The sequence below is a fragment of the Hyperolius riggenbachi genome, chromosome 12 (assembly GCF_040937935.1).
Source record: "Hyperolius riggenbachi isolate aHypRig1 chromosome 12, aHypRig1.pri, whole genome shotgun sequence".
NCBI classification, from domain to species: domain Eukaryota; kingdom Metazoa; phylum Chordata; class Amphibia; order Anura; family Hyperoliidae; genus Hyperolius; species Hyperolius riggenbachi.
Window position 1 is genome coordinate 27,093,445 of NC_090657.1, and position 18,294 is coordinate 27,111,738.

The 18,294-nt window shown below is 43.4% G+C and overlaps 1 protein-coding gene across 1 annotated transcript in view; it reads left to right on the top strand.

Annotated features, from left to right (window-relative positions):
• The first annotated feature begins 305 nt into the window (after positions 1 to 305).
• The window catches only part of LOC137541326 (myosin light chain kinase, smooth muscle-like), a 288,664-nt gene continuing 270,675 nt past the window's right edge, over positions 306 to 18,294 (top strand). The window contains exon 1 of the mRNA XM_068262577.1: positions 306 to 383. The gene's annotated coding sequence lies outside the window, so the exon portion shown is untranslated. The remainder of the gene's footprint in view (positions 384 to 18,294) is intronic.

Sequence of the window (18,294 nt, forward strand, 5' to 3'; positions counted from 1 at the left end):
TAAGTATATATAGCCCTTATAATACTCATGCACACATTTCTAGATACGTACGTGAAGTGTTCCAGTAGAGAGCCACTGACTGTGGCCACTGGCCTGACAGCTATTAGGTTTTCATGTGGGACGAAACTTTCCCGCCCATTCTCTTCAGAGCGATCCTCACGTGACAGGCGCGCTGTGCTACACAGGTTTGCCTATTGGCGTGATAGAGGAATATGCAGCAGTTCCGGTAGGATCCAGCAGAGGGCGCTCACAAACCAATGTCAGTCATGTTCACCTCAGAGCAACGCAGCAAGTAGGAAGGAACTGAATGGAGTTTGGAACTGGATTATAATAATTTCAACACCTGCATTACAAGTGAAGAAGGGTATTTCGAGAGATTAGATGTGAGTGCTTTTAGTTTGTATATTGTCACTTCACATAAACATGCTATTATACCCATAACTATATTTTTGCATTTTTTACTAACCTCATTAGGTATTAGAATTGACAAGCTAGCAAGCATTGTTATTTTATCCCTGAGACTGGGTTCACATATGACATAGCGTGAAAGGCTGCGGTTTATGTCATGTTTTATGTTAAGGCCTTGTTTCCACTTAGTGCGCTTCTATCCGCTTCTGTCGGCTCTTTATCTGCACATCAATGTTACAGATTGATACATGTTGCTGAAAAGCGGACAGAAGCGCATAGATGGAAACGAGGCCTGCATACCTCCCAACTTTTTGAGATGAGAAAAAAGGGACACTTAAGCCACGCCCCTGCCACACCCCCGGTCACGCCCCACCACGTCGCTAGCCACGCATACCATAAAGATTTCATAAGAAAAAAATGTTTTATAATTCAAACCACACTGGTCCTTTCTGGCCTGGTTCATTTTTCTTCATATTAACATTTTAAAATTAGTAATATATCAATTTAAAGGACGTGAATAACGTTTAGAGTCAATCAAACACAATTTTTAGTATAGAAATATATATATTTATATAGAAAGAGGGACAAAGTCCTGAAAGAGGGACACATGAGAGGGAAAAAGGGACAGAGGGACAGGGCTCCCAAAAAGGTACTGTCCCTCCGAAAAAGGGACAGTTGGGAGCTATGTTAATGTTGTGTGAGTTTTTGGTGCGTTCATTTTTTTTATGCAGATGCGTTTTGTGTGCGTTTTAATGTGTTTGCGGTTCGCATATGTAAAACTTTGTATGCATTTTTATATTTACATTTGTGCAAATCACTAGGTAGACAACAGGAATCAGAAGTACATCAGAAATCTTGGTTCTTTTCCGTTAGCCGGGCACATCCTCTAGGTGGCGATAGAACTCCAGCAGAGTTACATCTTCCCCTACTATCCATGGCGGCCTGGAGGGGGAATAGTACCGTAATTAACGCCACCTAGAGGATGCGCCCGGCTAACGGATAAGTACCGAAATCATTATTTAAAAAAAGAAAAGCGCATACAAGAACGCAATACATGGCGTTTAAATTGGCTTTCATTATGTGCGTTTCTGCAAGCAGCAATCCTGTATAATATGCTTGTTGAACCAGCGTTCTCGAAACGCATACTTTAAATCGCAGGTCTCTGTGGTTTTTTTTTCTGTGGCCTATTGGCCATTGCTGCATGAAATGCAGCGTTTTACACAATGCTAGCGTTTCTGCTATGTGTGCACCCAGCCTTAAGCTTTTAGCACATATTTGATTTGATTGTTTGGTGATCATAAGAACAATTGGTTGGAGCTGTTTACAATACAATACAACACAATAACATTTTTATAGCGCTTTTCTCCCATAGGGCTCAAAGCGCTTAGGCTCTCTCAGATTCAGTAATTGGTAGTAGGATAAAGTATTCACACAACAAAAGTTATAATTCTGCAAATGCCAAACTGAACAGGTGGGTTTTCAGTCTGGATTTAAACATGGCCAGGGATGGAGCTGTTCTGATCTGTTGAGGTAGGGAGTTCCAAAACGTAGGGGCAGCATGACAGAAGGCTCTGGGACCAAAAGTTTCCAAGTGGACTCTGGGTATGACTAGATTATTAGAACCTGTGGATCTGAGGATGCGGGGATTTCTACGCAGCTGCAACATATCTTTCATGTAGCCAGGGCCCAGATTATTCAGGGATTTAAATGTCAGTAGGCCGATCTTGAATAGGACCCTCCATTCTATAGGTAGCCAGTGAAGGGAGTGCAGGACTGGCGTTATGTGGCAGTGACGGGGTTGGTTGGTTAGCAGTCTGGCAGCAGTATTCTGTATCAGCTGTAGGCGGTACAAGACCTTTTTTGGAAGGCCAGTGTAGAGAGCATTGCAGTAGTCCAGTCGGGATGTGATGAAGGCGTGGACTAAGGTTGGCAGATCTTCTGGGGGGATGAGGTGCTTGATTTTTGCAATGTTCTTCAGGTGAAAATAGGATGATTTCGCCACAGCAGAGATTTGTGTTCTGAAGTTTAAATTCCCATCAATTAGAACTCCCAGGCTACGCACATGATCAGAGCTGCGTAGATCCGTGCCTCCTATTCCCAGTGGTGAAGACTCCAAGTTAGGCTGTTTTGTTGTCATGCGCTGCCCTCCAATCAGAAGGACTTCAGTTTTGTCTGCATTTAGTTTCAGCCAGTTGTCATTCATCCATTGCTGTAGTTCACGTAAGCAGGCGTTTACATTGCACGGATTAAACACTGATCGGTGTAAAAACTGATCCATCAAACAAATGAGTTTTTATTTGGGCATCAGATTTTCTGATAACGATTGTCCACGTGATGCATCCGTCGAACAAAAAAAAAAATAATAATAAAATTAAAAATCACAGCCTCCCCAAACTTGTGCTCCATTCGGTGGATAGGACAATAGAGTGGATCTGTTTGAACTGTGAACGGATCCCTGGAATAAAGGTCAACTATAGTGAGAAGAATATGGAGGCTGCCATATTTATTTTCTTTTTAACAATACCAGTTGCCCGACAGTCCTGCTGATCTATTTGGCTGCAGTAGTGTCTAAATAACATCAGAAACAAGCTTGTGGCTAATCTTGTCAGATCTGACAATAATGTCAGAAACACCTGATCTGCAAATGCTTGTTCAGGGTCTCTGGCTAAAAGTATTAGAGGCAGAGGATCAGCAGGATAGCCAGGTAACTAGTATTGTTTAAAAGGAAATAAATATGGCAGCCTCCATATACCTCTTGTTACAGTTGTCCTTTAACCACTTCACAACTGAGGGGTTTTACCCCTTGAGCACCAGAGCAATGTTCACCTTTCAGCGCTCCTTCCATTCATTCGTCTATAACTTTATCATTACTTATCACAATGAAATGAACTATATCTTGTTTTTTTGCCATCAATTAGGCTTTCTTTAGGTGGGACATTATGCCAAGAATGATTTTATTCTAAATGTGTTGTAATGGGAAAATAGGAAAAAATGTGGGGGAAAAAATTATTATTTTTCAGTTTTCGGCCTTTATAGTTTTTAATTAATGCATGCTACTGTAATTAAAACCCATGAAATTTATTTGCCCATTTGTCCCGGTTATAAAACCGTTTAAATTATGTCCCTATCACAATGTTTGGCGCCAATATTTTATTTGAAAATAAAGGTGCATTTTTTCAGTTTTGTGTCCATCCCTAATTACAAGTCCATAGTTTATAACGTAACAGTGTTATACCCTCTTGACATAAATATTAAAAAGTTCAGTCCCTAAGGTAACTATTTATGTATTTTTTTTTAATTGTAATTTTTTTTTTATTACAAAAAAAAAATTTGGGAGTGTAGGAGGTAATGAGTTAATTTTTAGTGTAAAAGTAATGTATTTGTATATGAAAAATGCTTTAGGGTGTAGTTTTACTATTTGGCTACAAGATGGCCACAGTAACTTTTTGTTTATGCGACCTGCAAGCGTACAGGAAGTACACTTGCAAGAAGGGTTAGGAGGCTGGGGCACTTTTTTTTTCTCACAATGATCGCTGCTTCTCGTAGAAGCAGCTGATCATTGCAGGGGGCAGAGATCAACAAACGGGAAAGGTTTTTCCCATTCATTGATCTCCGGGCGAGCGGGCGGCGGCGTGCACGAGCGCGGGGGTGCGCGGACGGGCGAGCGGGAGCACGGACAGCGCCGGGAGCGGCGTCAGGTACGGATTTCTCCGTCCCTTGGTGTTAACAGGGGGGGGAAAGGGACGGAGAGATCCGTACTGCTGGGGGTAAAGTGGTTAACATAGGATTTGTTTGGATCCATTCCGTTTCATTATTCCGCAATGCACCACTGTGAACATAGCCTAACAAAAAAGGTGCATATCTCGCCCAGTGAATCTGAAAAAAACCATACATACTACTTTGTTACTTACAAAACTTTTTAAAAAACATCTTATATGCAAGGGAGGGGTCTCTGATCTGTATTTTTTCTTGTAAAATCTCCATCAATCTACTGTTATGTCCTTTCCTTAACCATTTCAGCCCGCTGGGATTTTTCACCTTATGCATCAGAGCAATTTTCACCTCCCATTCACTAATAACTTTATCACTACTTATCACAATTTATTGATTTATATCTTGTTTTTTTCCGCCACTAATTAGGCTTTCTTTGGGTGGTACATTTCGCTACGAATTATTTATTTATAAATGCATTTTAACAGGATTAATAAGAAAATTTTTTAAAAAATTCATTATTTCTCAGTTTTCGGCCATTACAGCTTTAAAATAATCCACGCTACCATAATTAAAACCTATGTATTTTATTTTCCCGTTTGTCTTGGTTATTATACCATTTAAATGTTGTCCCTATCACAATGTATGGCGCCAATATTTTATTTGGAAATAAGGGTGCATTGTTTCCGTTTGGCGTCCATCACTATTTATAAGCTTATAATTTAAAAAATATTAGTAGTAGTATCCCCTTCAAATGCATATTTAAAAAGTTCAGACCCTTGGGTACTTGGGTAACTATTTATGTCTTTTTTTTATTATTATTTTATTGTATTTTTTTTTTCCATTAAAAATTTTATTTGGGTAATATTTTGGTGTGGGACATAATAAACAGTTCGTTTTTAATGTTATTATATGTGTAAATTGTAATGTAAAAAATATGTAGATGTAGTTTTACTATTTGGCCACAAGATGGCCACCTTCAATTTTGTTTTCCTTCCTTGTACTTCTCGCTAAGCGGAAGTACAAGGGGGATGCGGAAATTTTTCCGGGAAGAACTGAAGCCTCATGTTTGAGCGCTTCGGTTTTCCTGCGGAGGACAGGGATCCGTGATTTGGAACCATGTTCCCGTTCACTGATCCCAGGGCTACCGGGGGGCACACCCGCGGGAGCGCAGAAGAGCAGCTGCCCGGACGTGAGCTTCATGTCCGGCCGGCGGAAATGGTTAATATGGTGTGCTTGTTATATTAAAATGTTTGTCTGCACTTATCTGATGAAGGGGACCCTTAGTGGCCCTGAAACAATTGTCATACATAGTGTTTGACGTATGATGGAGGAATAAACAACACTTTTGCTTAAATTGAGAACCCGGTGTGCGATCCAATGTGCCGGAAATCACTCGAAAGATTCATCAGGTGGCCACGTTGTAGCACTGATTCTATTTCGATTTGATGAAATTATCGGATTGAAAGGTCGATTGGAGCATCACTCATTAGTGCATCACCATTGGATCTAAACTAAAATGAATGTTAGCGTATCATAAGGCAATCAACACAACACTCCCCCCACACTGTTAGGCTGATAGTAATGAAGTTGCTGCTTTTGATAATAGCTGCACTCTAACACCTCAGAAAAAAAGATTTAAATCTATTATTTTAAAAAAAAATCTCATATACCCAGACTATAGTACTATATACTATTACACTCTATACTATTGCAATACTCTACTGCTAAGACTATATCACTATACTACTATAACCTATATTTAGCAAAGACAGTGAAAACAATCAATGCACAACTGATTTACCAGGCCAGTAGAGCAGTATTAAAGCGGTATAAAACCCTGACATAGTATTCAATAAAAACATGTTTTCCTACTTTTTATATGCCATACGGTTATCATATTTGCTTTTGTGCATAAGTATTATTATTCATTTAGAAATTACAAGTTTCCAAAGTACATTTTTTTGCTTTGAGAGCTGACTTTGCATTTTATTCACAACTTTTTCTTTCATGTTGAAATATAAGCAGAAATGCTTTCTGACTGTCTGTCCCTGTTCAGGAGAGTTTGCAGTGTCAAGAGACGTGTTTGCTTACATTCTTCACTTGATACAATTAAACACAAGATAACATTATCTCTAGTTCAGATGTGTCCGTCTTTCCCAGCATTGAGCTTTACTGTCCTGTGTTTAACCCTTTGAATGCTGTTCTTGTAAGAAAAAAAATGCTGGTAGTATATAATATGCTGTAAATAATGTTTTCGAGCAATGAAGAATTGCAGGGTTTCATTCCGTTTTAACGTAGGATATGTGAAAAGGGGGTCGATAACAAACATGTATGACTGTATCCGAACACCTATTAGGTGAGTTACCCTGCAGAGCAGGATCATCCACAAGGAAACATAGGCAGGTGCCTGGGGCCCAGTGTGTGCCAAGGGGCCCTGCTGCTGCCTTTTTTTTACCTCATTCTCACTCTTAACAGAAAGACTATCTTGGGGAGCTGAAGCTACTAGGTTGCCTAGGGCCCCGATTAGGCTTAATCCTTCTCTGTAACCCTGCCCTGGTACAGTCATTAGAGATAACCACATTTTATCCACATACCGGCAAGGTTAATGAATAACAAAACACATTTGGAATAAAAACATGACGGGGTAGTTGGGGAAAAACATGGTAATTATAATATTTAAATGGCTCTAACACTCATAGCACACAATAAATCCAGTTTTAATGTTTAATCTTTTCTCCAGGCTCTTAAATTTAAACTCAAAGGTTCTCTTTTTATTTGCATATTTGATGTTTCCTTTCATCATCACAGTTCTCAAATCTATACAGCCATGGTTATAGCTGGGCCCTTTCCCATCTAGTGTATGTACACACCTGCATGATCTAATGCGGTATATGCAGTTAAAGTGAAACTTAAAGGGAAAACTGTGTGATATCTAAAAGTCATTTTTAGGTGAAGGAGGATAGATACAATTGTTATCTCATCAATTTATTTTGGACCTAAACTGAAAGTGATAAAAAAGACTTTAACTTACCTGCAGCTTCTACCAGCCCCCTGCAACCGTCCTGTGCCCATGCTGTTGCTATATGATTCTCCAGTCCCTCTCAGTGACCCTTTTCCGGCTGGCCGACTCAGCAAGTTGACAGCCACTGTGCATGCTGGGCCATGGGCGCACGTCCTTGATCGTGTTCCCCTCGCCGGGAGTGTTCTGTACAAGCGCAATAGAGACTTTTTTGTACGCAGAGCAATCCCATGCACAGGAGCGCAATCAGGAGGCATGCCGACCAGGGCAGCGCATCCAAATGAAAGAGGGTCGCTGTGGGGGACCATCGGATCACTTTGTGACAGAGCAGGCGCAGGACGGCTGCAGGGGGCTGGTAAAATCCACAGTTAAGTTAAAGTCTTTTTTTTTCTTTTTTTTTTTCTTCAGTTTCGGTTCACTTTGAGTGAAAATACATTGATGAGATAAATAATTGTATCTATCCTTATTCTACTAAAAATGACTTTTAACCACTTGAGGACCACAGTCTTTCTACCCCTTAAGGACCAAACACTTTTTTTCCATTCAGACCACTGCAGCTTTAATGGTTTATTGCTCGGTCATACAACCTACCACCTAAATGAATTTTACCTCCTTTTGTTGTCACTAATACAGCTTTCTTTTGGTGCCATTTGATTGCTGCTGCGATTTTTAGTTTTTATTATATTCATCAAAAAAGACATGAATTTTGTCAAAAAAATGATTTTTTTTAACTTTCTGTGATAACATTTGTCAAATAAAGTAAAATTTCTGTATACATGTTTTTCCAAATTTATTGTGCTACGTCTTTGATAAAAAAAACAAAAAAACATTCAGCGTATATTTATTGGTTTCGGTAAAAGTTATAGCGTTTACAAACTATGGTGCAAAAAGTGAATTTTCCCATTTTGAAGTATCTCTGACTTTTCTGAGCTCTGTTTCATGAGGTGCTAAAATTCCAGGATAGTATAAATACCCCACAAATGACCCCATTTTAGAAAGAAGACATCCAAAAGTATTCACTAAGAGGCATAGTGAGTTCATAGAAGATTTTATTTTTTGTCACAAGTTAGCGGAAAAGGACACTTTGTGACAAAAAAAAAAAAAAGTTTCCATTTCTGCTAACTTGCGACAAAAAAAAATGAAATCTGCCACGGACTCACCATGCCCCTCTCTGAATACTTTGGGGTGTCTACTTTCCAAAATGGGGTCATTTGTGGGGTGTGTTTACTGTCCTGGCATTTTGGGGGGTGCCTAATTGTAAGCACCCCTGTAAAGCCTAAAGGTGCTCATAGGACTTTGGGCCTCTTAGCGCACCTAGGCTGCAAAAAGGGGTCACACATGTGGTATCGCCGTACTCTAGAGAAATAGTATAATGTGTTTTGGGGTGTATTTTTACACATACTCATGCTGGGTGGGAGAAATATCTCTGTAAATGAGAGTTTTTTTTAATTTTTTTTACACACAATTGTCCATTTACAGAGATATTTCTCCCACCCAGCATGGGTATGTGTAAAAATACACCCCAAAACACATTAAATTACTTCTCCTGAGTACGGGGATACCACATGTGTGGCACTTTTTTGCAGCCTAGGTGCACTAAGTGGCCCAACGTCCTATGAGTACCTTTAGGATTTCACAGGTCATTTTGATGCATTTGGTTTCTAGACTACTCCTCACGGTTTAGGGCCCCTAAAATGCCAGAGCAGTATAGGAACCCTGCAAGTGACCCCATTTTAGAAAGAAGACACCCCAAGGTATTCCGTTAGGAGTATGGTGAGTTCATAGAAGACTTTATTTTTTGTCACAAGTTAGCGGAAATTGATTTTTATTGTTTTTTTTTCACAAAGTGTAATTTTCCACTAACTTGTGACAAAAAAAAAAATCTTCTATGAACTCACCGTACACCTAACAGAATACCTTGGGGTATCTTCTTTCGAAAATGGGGTCACTTGTGGGGTTCCTATACTGCCCTGGCATTTTAGGGGCTCTAAACCGTGAGGAGTAGTCTAGAAACCAAATGCCTCAAAATGACCTGTGAATAGGACGTTGGGCCCCTTAGGCCCCGTTCACACTTGCGTTTTTGGAAAAAACGGACCGGATGTCTGGACCCGATCCGGACCGGACCCGTACGGTTCCTATCCAGATTCGGTCCGTTTGCATACGTTTTTCATCAGGTATGAATACGGCTGCGATCCGGATCCGTTTTTTTAAAGAGATAACACACTGTATAAATTCCTGGGGTCTGGGAGGTCAGCAGAAGTGCAGGGGTCATTGTTGGAGAGAGCTTGACGTGTGCAGATCATCCTTGGGTACAGAGACTGCAGTTTGGACCATGGATCCAGTGGTTTTGTACACTTTTTACCTGGGAATAGTCTCATTTTTGGTGTTCACCTATTACTATGTGGGGAGAAGGCGTGCGCCTCGCAGGAGATGGTGGGTGCATCCTCTACTAGCCAGGAGGCAGAGGAAGGGAGAGTTCCAGACCCTCTACCGGGACCTAAGACGACACCCAGAGAAGTTCTACAGTTATACTCAGATGTCCATACCCCTGTAAGTATCCAGACCTAATTACACCATCCCTAAACACCCCACAGCACCTCACCCCTGTATACCTAGCTAAATAAACCACCCTCATCCCCACACCCCTGTATACCTAGCTAAACACACCACCCCCACCCTCCACAAAACACCCAAACCCCTAAACACACCTCCTCCACCCAACACCTTGTCCCACAGCAAACTTTACAGCTTCTTTCTTTACATCTCCTGTCAGGTTTGATACCCTCTTGGAGATGGTGAAGGATGACCTACGGAAGAAGGATACCACGTTCAGGAGAGCAGTCACACCACGAGAACAACTACTGATCACGCTAAGGGATGTAAAAACATTTTTTTTTATTTAAAAAAAAAAGCTTTCCAACATGGAAACATTCTTCCAACATGGAAGACAAAATATAAATAACATTTCTATGATATAGCCTGGTCACTTGAAGGACAATAGTCGTGTGTAGAAAGACTCCCTTGGGCATGGCTTTCAAATCCTGGGATACAGGAAAGTCAACATGACATGGCAAGGCCTAGGTGTACTTTGAACCATGCCATGTCATGTTGTAAAAGGTTTCCTGCCTCACAGAATCAGAAGGTCATGTCCAAGGGAGTGGGGTTGTGCATAGGACAGGTCTTGGTCCATTGGGGCCTGCAAAAGAACAAAAAAAGTGATATATTGGCCTACAGGCCTACAAGTGCTAATAGTGCAATATGGCCACCAAGGCCAACAAGTAAAATGTGCAAAATTTTTCAAAAGACATGCAAATGGGCCACTAGGCCAACAACATAATCGTGGTGCTTTGAGGGGTACACTAGGCCCTATAAGGACATACAAAACCTAACCATTTGGACATGGTTCTCTGAACCTTGGATGAAGGAGACAGGGCAGGAAAAGGCTTGGCTCTTCCAAGCCCTGTCCAGGTCTCCTTCATCCAAGGTTCCAAGGGTCATGTGCAAGGGTGAGGAACAACAACAAGAGAGTGAGGAACAAGAACAACAAATGGCAGAGGTGCAGGACATAGCTTGTGCAGAGGTGCAGGGCATAGCTGCCCTAAAGGCACTCTTGTGACCCAGGTATAGTGTATTTCGGGGACACCAGGCCCTAAATGTAAGTACTTTAAAAACCTAACCACTTGCACGCGGTCCTCTGAACCTTGGATGAAGGAGACAGGGCAGGAAAAGGCTTGGCTCTTCCAAGACCTGTCCAGGGCTCCTCCGTCCAAGGGTCACTTGCAAGGGTGAGGAACAATAGGAACAAGAACAACCAACAGCAGAGGTGCAGGACATAGCTTGTGCAGAGGTGCACGGCATAGCTGTCCAAGGTGTCTTTCGGGGACACCAGGCCCTAAATTTAAAGGACTTTAAAAACCTAAGTACTTGGACATGGTCATCGGAACCCCTCTGAACCTTGGTTGAATGAGACGGGGCAGGGAAAAGGTTTGGCTAAAGCCCTGTGCTGCTCTCCTTCCTCCAAAGTTTAGAGGGATTCAGAGGACCATGTCCAGGAACAAGAGGAAATTTGGTCAAATGTTAAGGGTCTACAGCACTTGTTGGGAACATGGGAGGTGCTGCCTGGAACTCGGGACTGTCTTGGGTGCTGGTCGTGGAGATGCTGGACCCTGACAGCAGCGGTGTGTATTGACTGCCTCTGTAGCCAGTGTACAACTGGGATGAAGATTGCCAGGGGGGCTCCAATGCAGGTTGAGAATGTCTAAATGTTGGCAGGAAGGATCAATGGCTTCTCCATGTGTTGTTTTATAGCATCAAGCAAACTTGAATGTCATGCCATCATGTTGTTGCTTGACACCTTTTCTAAGAATGGTAGGAGAGACATGACTGTGTGGAATGCCGAGTGTGCCTGCAGTTTCAAGAGTTCACTACTTTGCTGATGCATCTGCTGCATCATCTGCTGCAGCTGTGCCACCGCTTGGTGATGTTCCGCACGCAGCTGGTCAAACTATGCCCTGTGCACCTCGTGCATCAATTTGATTTCTTCCCGGTAGTGTCTTTGCACAGATTGTAGCTCACTTTGAAGTGAATCGATGTGTCTCTTATACTGTTCGATTAAATGTCCCCTGTCCCCATCCTGCAGCTGCCTGGTGATTAGTGCCTCGTGGCTCTGTAGAATGCCGAGAAGTCCTGAGACAGCACCAGACATCTCAGCTTCGGTCTCCCTGCTGGTTGGAGGGTGGACAGGGGCCACTCTACACCTCACTGGGGGGTAGCTTTATCACCCCGGCCTCTGCCTTGCGTAGGGGTTGCCCTGCGTGGCGGTTGTGCCCGAATGTCCTCTGCCATTTGTTGTTCATCTTGGGTCGTAGGAGCTTGAGGAGCTTCAGCACTAGGAGCTTGGGCACTAGCTCCTGCCACCTCATCTTCGGTGTCTTCCCCCAACTCCAGGCCAATCGGGTCAAAGTCTTCCACAAAAGGTAATGATGGCCTCCTCCTCCTTCTCTCTGGGACAATTGTGGCATCCCTCGTCTCATCATCATAGTCCTCTTCGCTGGTGTACGGTGCCTCTGCTTCCTCTTGGTCCCCAAAATTGTCTTGAGTCCTGTCGATGATAAAAATGATATATTGGTTTGCCCACCAACATCACATACAATGTGGCTTAAATTCACAGAGCTTTATCATATATTTATCAAACACTTTATCAAACGACATGAGGTAAATTAGCAAACGTTTGAGAAAGTGTTCGATAAATGTTTGATAAAGCCCTGTGATTTGAGGCCTGTTTTGTCAATACATGATCAAAGTCATGGTAGTTGTCTGTCAACGTCATATACAATGCCTTCTCAGTTCATGGTCACAATAGTGGTACTTACTCTCTCGGTTCCATGCTTGAATTTAGGAACGTCAACTGTTGGGCGAATTGATAATCTTTGCGTTTGGAGGCCCCACTGCCACTTCTTTATGTCACGGCTTTGCGACGCAGAAACTTTATGTAGGCGTCCCACATACTGTGCCAGCGTGTCTTGTACTTTTCACCTGCAAAGACATAAAAAATTGATTTTCATTATTTCTCTTGTAGGTACATCGCAACTTGACAAACGTATGCATTGCTACATGTTACATTTCGCATTGGGAACAGCACGGTGGCAGGCATCGTCGTGAGGACCTCAAGGATCATTTGGCGAAGACTGAGGGCCACATATATGCCAGTATAGCAGTAGGAGAACAGAGGCGCCAGCAGGATAAAAGTGGATAAAAACTTTAAAATTTGCTGGGAGGAAGTGGTGGACTTACCTCCATAAAGCAGACACGAAAGACTGTCTGAATAGTAGTCACATTTATTAATTAGTACCCCAAAACAGTGCAACGCGTTTCGCAGGCCCAGCCCGCTTCATCAGGCAATAAAAATGGGGACAAGACTGTAGACAAGAGACAGTACATTATGCTATAGTAAATTCTGCAAATTTGCATATTAATATATTGCATATCATAAAGCATACCATATGAAATAAATAGCTTCGTGGAGATGGCATAAAAGAGTTGGGTGTGCAAGTAGACAATAGGGGGTAGAGGCTATGGTGCTCGTGATAGTAATGGGCTATGGGGTGTTATTTTACACAGATTTGCAATGAGTGGTATTGGTAATGGAAAAGGGTATATATCAGCAAGAGTAATGGGTAATAGAGCATTGAGAAGAGAACAGGGGGCCAGAAATACAGGGTAAAGTGTGCAAATAAAATAACATAAAGAACTCACCAGAATTTCAGCAATAGCAGGTGTAGCGCCTCAGTGAAGTGGTGAGGACGCTCAGCTCCTTATATATACAGGTTCTTGCTAAAAGGGCCAATTAGATGTATGGGAGGTATTTGGTGGGCGGGGTTAGGGTGAGTGTGCGAGCAGCCAATGGGCTCTCGCCACCTGTGTTCAGTGAATTGGGTTTTTGGGAAGGGTGGGTGGGGTTAGGGCGGGCTTGTGAGTAGCCAATGGGCTCTCGCCACCTGTGTTCGGTGTATTGGGTAGTTGGGGGTATCATGGTTACCAAATGTGCAGCTGAAAAGTGTACTAGCTGAATAGAGTACTGGTTAAGGGCACTGCCTTTGACATGGGAGACCAGGGCCGGGATTTGAACCCTGGTCTCCCATGTCAAAGGCAGTGCCCTTAACCAGTACTCTATTCAGCTAGTACACTATTCAGCTGCACATTTGGTAACCATGATACCTGTATCCGCCCCCCAACTACCCAATACACCGAACACAGGTGGCGAGAGCCCATTGGCTACTCACAAGCCCGCCCTAACCCCACCCACCCTTCCCAAAAACCCAATTCACTGAACACAGGTGGCGAGAGCCCATTGGCTGCTCGCACACTCACCCTAACCCCGCCCACCAAATACCTCCCATACATCTAATTGGCCCTTTTAGCAAGAACCTGTATATATAAGGAGCTGAGCGTCCTCACCACTTCACTGAGGCGCTACACCTGCTATTGCTGAAATTCTGGTGAGTTCTTTATGTTATTTTATTTGCACACTTTACCCTGTATTTCTGGCCCCCTGTTCTCTTCTCAATGCTCTATTACCCATTACTCTTGCTGATATATACCCTTTTCCATTACCAATACCACTCATTGCAAATCTGTGTAAAATAACACCCCATAGCCCATTACTATCACGAGCACCATAGCCTCTACCCCCTATTGTCTACTTGCACACCCAACTCTTTTATGCCATCTCCACGAAGCTATTTATTTCATATGGTATGCTTTATGATATGCAATATATTAATATGCAAATTTGCAGAATTTACTATAGCATAATGTACTGTCTCTTGTCTACAGTCTTGTCCCCATTTTTATTGCCTGATGAAGCGGGCTGGGCCTGCGAAACGCGTTGCACTGTTTTGGGGTACTAATTAATAAATGTGACTACTATTCAGACAGTCTTTCGTGTCTGCTTTATGGAGGTAAGTCCACCACTTCCTCCCAGCAAATTTTAAAGTTTTTATCCACTTTTATCCTGCTGGCGCCTCTGTTCTCCTACTGCTATACCGTGTCCACCCCTGGTGGAGGGGTGATCTACCCCCTTTCGCATCTACAGAGAGCGACTTCTTATCCCTGAGTGAGGACAGGTCTAATCTCCTCACCTGCCTATACAGTGGTTGCCTGTGTGGTAACCCATGTTTGTGAGTATAATTTTCTCACGATAACCTTTACTTCATTTATGCTTAACATACTACACTATATTGGGCTCTCGGTTTCTCTACTCTTTACATATATGCCAGTGCCAGACACCCAGAAATGGGAGGAGATCGCCGAGCGCTTCTGGACCCAGTGCAAGTTTCCAAATTGTGTTGGCGCGCTGGACGGCAAACACATCCGGATTCAGAAACCCGTGGGGAGTGGCAGCCATTATTTTAACTATAAAATATACCAAAACTGTGAGGAGTAGTCTAGAAAACAAATGCCTCAAAATGACTGTTCAGGGGTATAAGCATCTACAAATTTTGATGACAGGTGGTCTATGAAGGGCTGAATTTTGTGGAACCGGTCATAAGCAGGGTGGCCTCTTAGATTACAGGTTGTATTGGCACTGAAGTGCAGGAAGCGCATGATGTTCTCAAATCGTGACCTAGACATGGCAGCAGAGAACATGGGCATGTGATGTATTGGGTGCGTAGACCAATAAGACCGCAATACATTATTTTTGACTAGACCCATTGTCAGGAATATAGCAGCTAGTTATGAGGCTGATGATGTTAGGAATACAGGAACATATTTCTTTCATTTTCCCATTTTTATATCTGCTATGTTATGTCAAAGGTGTAGATATGCCAGGCTAGATTCATGGACTGTTCATGTGATTGTGTGTGTGGGTCAATAGACCTACATTTGCCTCTAAAGAGGACTTCAGTGAATAGAGCTGGGGTAATCAGACAATGGCAGAAGTGAAGTGTTGAAGTCATTGACAATTGAAACATTTACATTTCTGTTGAGGAAGGCTGTTAAAGCATTGTGAAGAACTCTAGACTAGTCAGGAAGAGTCTCTTCACCAAATGTTGACATGTGTGTTAAACACTATTTCATTGTGAGGAAATTGAATTATTGGTGGAGGTGCAAACTATACCCTGTAAATTACATCTATTGGAAGGGGATGGAAATCTCTGCAGACTTTAAAAACGGAGACAGGAAAAAGCCTTAATCAATTTTTCACCTGGAGTTGAAAAGCCTCGCTTCACAATCTTTTGATGTATAGACTTTTACCTGGAAATAGAATTATGTCTGAGATTTAATTAAAAACAAGTTCCTCCCCTCCCCAAGGAAGTTGCAGCCTCCAGGCGTATCTCACAGTATAAAACAGCAGCTAGGATAGCCACAACTTGTAGTTCTTGGAGATAGCACACACGGCTAGAACTAACCTGGCTCCTGACCAGAAAGTGTGTACTCCCGCAACAACGCCAGATTGATACGCTGGTACGTTTATTTCCTTGTTTATTTTGGTAAGCAAATTGCTTTGTGTGTATTTTTGTAACTTTTATCTTTGTAACTTTTTACTTTGTTTTTGTAATCTTTTGTATATATTCTGTTCTGCATTGTTCCACTTTTTTCCCTGGAATATTAAATTATTATTTAATAAGCTTGACTTCTGCTGTACTAAACTAACACTCATAGCCTAGAAGAGATTGAAGTGTGTATAAGTCCGTGCCTGATTGTATGATTGAGCGACACTACCGTATAAGATTGTAATTGCATTGTGTGTGGGGCGTTTGTCATACGTTGGCCTAAAGCGCGCAGCTGACCCAACGTACGAAAACGCCAGTGCGAGTAGCTCAACAGCTGAGTGGCTAACAGTATCGTTCGGAACGACTGTTAGTGGTTTTGCTTCGCTACAGTGTAAGATTGCAACTGTGTGTGTGTGTGTGTGGGTGCGTGGCGTTCCCGTATTCGGCCTAAGCGCAAAACTGACCCGAATACGAAAACGCGGATTGCGCGCTGAGGACTCGACAGCAGAGTGGAAGTGTCCAGCGAACTGCTAGTGGTGGCAGTGAGAGGTGTTCTGAGGGGTCCCAGCCTTGTTTTAGCTCGAATAAGGTTGCTCCCCGCTTGATCTGGTCAAACCCGCAGTGGGTAACCGTATACGCAGGCATGCCGCGGGCCGGTTCCTGACACCCATGTTAAGGAGAAGGCCCCAAAAAATGTTACGTTCGGAAACTTGGAGTGGTTTCCACTGAAAAGGCTGGGCATGGTAGCTTCTTGAATTGGCAGTTGCGTATTGTGTGGCATAACGGTTGGTCTCAGCCAAGTCGTAAAGACCAGCAGTGATCAGAAAAAAAAAGTTCTGTCACTGTGGTGGGGTGGGTGAGGGTTTGGCCGGGTGATCAGAAGCCTGCAGGGGGGCAGATTAGGGCCTGATCTGATGGATAGGAGTGCTAGCGGGTTACAGGAGGTGATTGATGGGTGTCTCAGGGGGTGATTAGAGGGCAGAATAGATGCAAGCAATGCACTGGGGAGGTGATCAGAAGGGGGTCTGAGGGGGATCTGAGGGTTTGGCCGAGTGATCAGGAGCCCACACGGGGCAAATTAGGGCCTGATCTGATGGGGAGGTGTGCTAGGGGGTGACAGGTGGTGACAGGAGGTGATTAATGGGTGTCTCAGGGTGCGATTAGAGGGGGGAATAGATGCAAGCAATGCACTGGGGAGGTGATCAGGGGGGGGGAGGGGTATCTGAGGGTGATCCAAGGGTGTGGGCGGGTGATTGGGGCAGGTGTGGGTCTGATCTGATGGGTATGATGGTTAGCAGTGATAGGGGGTGATTGATGGGTGATCAGTGGGTTATTAGAGGGGAGAACAGATGTAAATAATGCACTGGAGAGGTGTTCAGGCAGGTCTGAGGGTGATCTGAGGGTGTGGGCGGGTGTTCGGGTGCCCGCAGGGGGCAGTTTAGGGTCTGATCTGATGGGTAGAAGTGACAGGGGGTGACAGAGGGTGACGGGGTGATTGATAGGTGATCAGGGTGTGATTAGAGGGGAGAATAGATGCAAGAAATGCACTGGCGAGGTGATCTGGTCTGAGGGTGTGGGCGGGTGATTGGGTGCCCGCAAGGGGCAGATGAGGGTCTGATCTGATGGGTAGCAGTGACAGGTGGTAACAGGGTGTGACGGGGTAATTGATAGGTGATCAGTAGGTGATTACAGGGGAGAATATATGCAAGCAATGCACTGGCGAGTTGATCAGAGAGGGTCTGGGGGCTATTTGAGAGTATGGGCGGGTGATTGGGTGCCCAAGGGGCAGATTAGGGTCTGATCTGATGGGTAGCAGTGACAGGTGGTGACAAGGGGGTGAATAATGGGTGAACAGTGGGTGATTGGAGGGGAGAACAGATGTAAACAATGCACTTGGGAGGTGATCTGAGGGCGGGTCTGCGGGCGATCTGAGGGTGTGGGCGGGTTACAGACTACAGCTAGGTAAGGCTTTAAACCCCTTTTTTCCTATATCGCGCTATGTCAGTCTCTTAGGCCCCGTTCACATGTAAAATCGCAACACGCTAGTGATCACCACTAGCGTTTTGCGAGAGTGATTTTTCCGAGATTAACACGGAAAAATCACTGGAGACTGTAGCATTTTGGGAGCGATCACGATTAGCGGTTTTATACATGCTA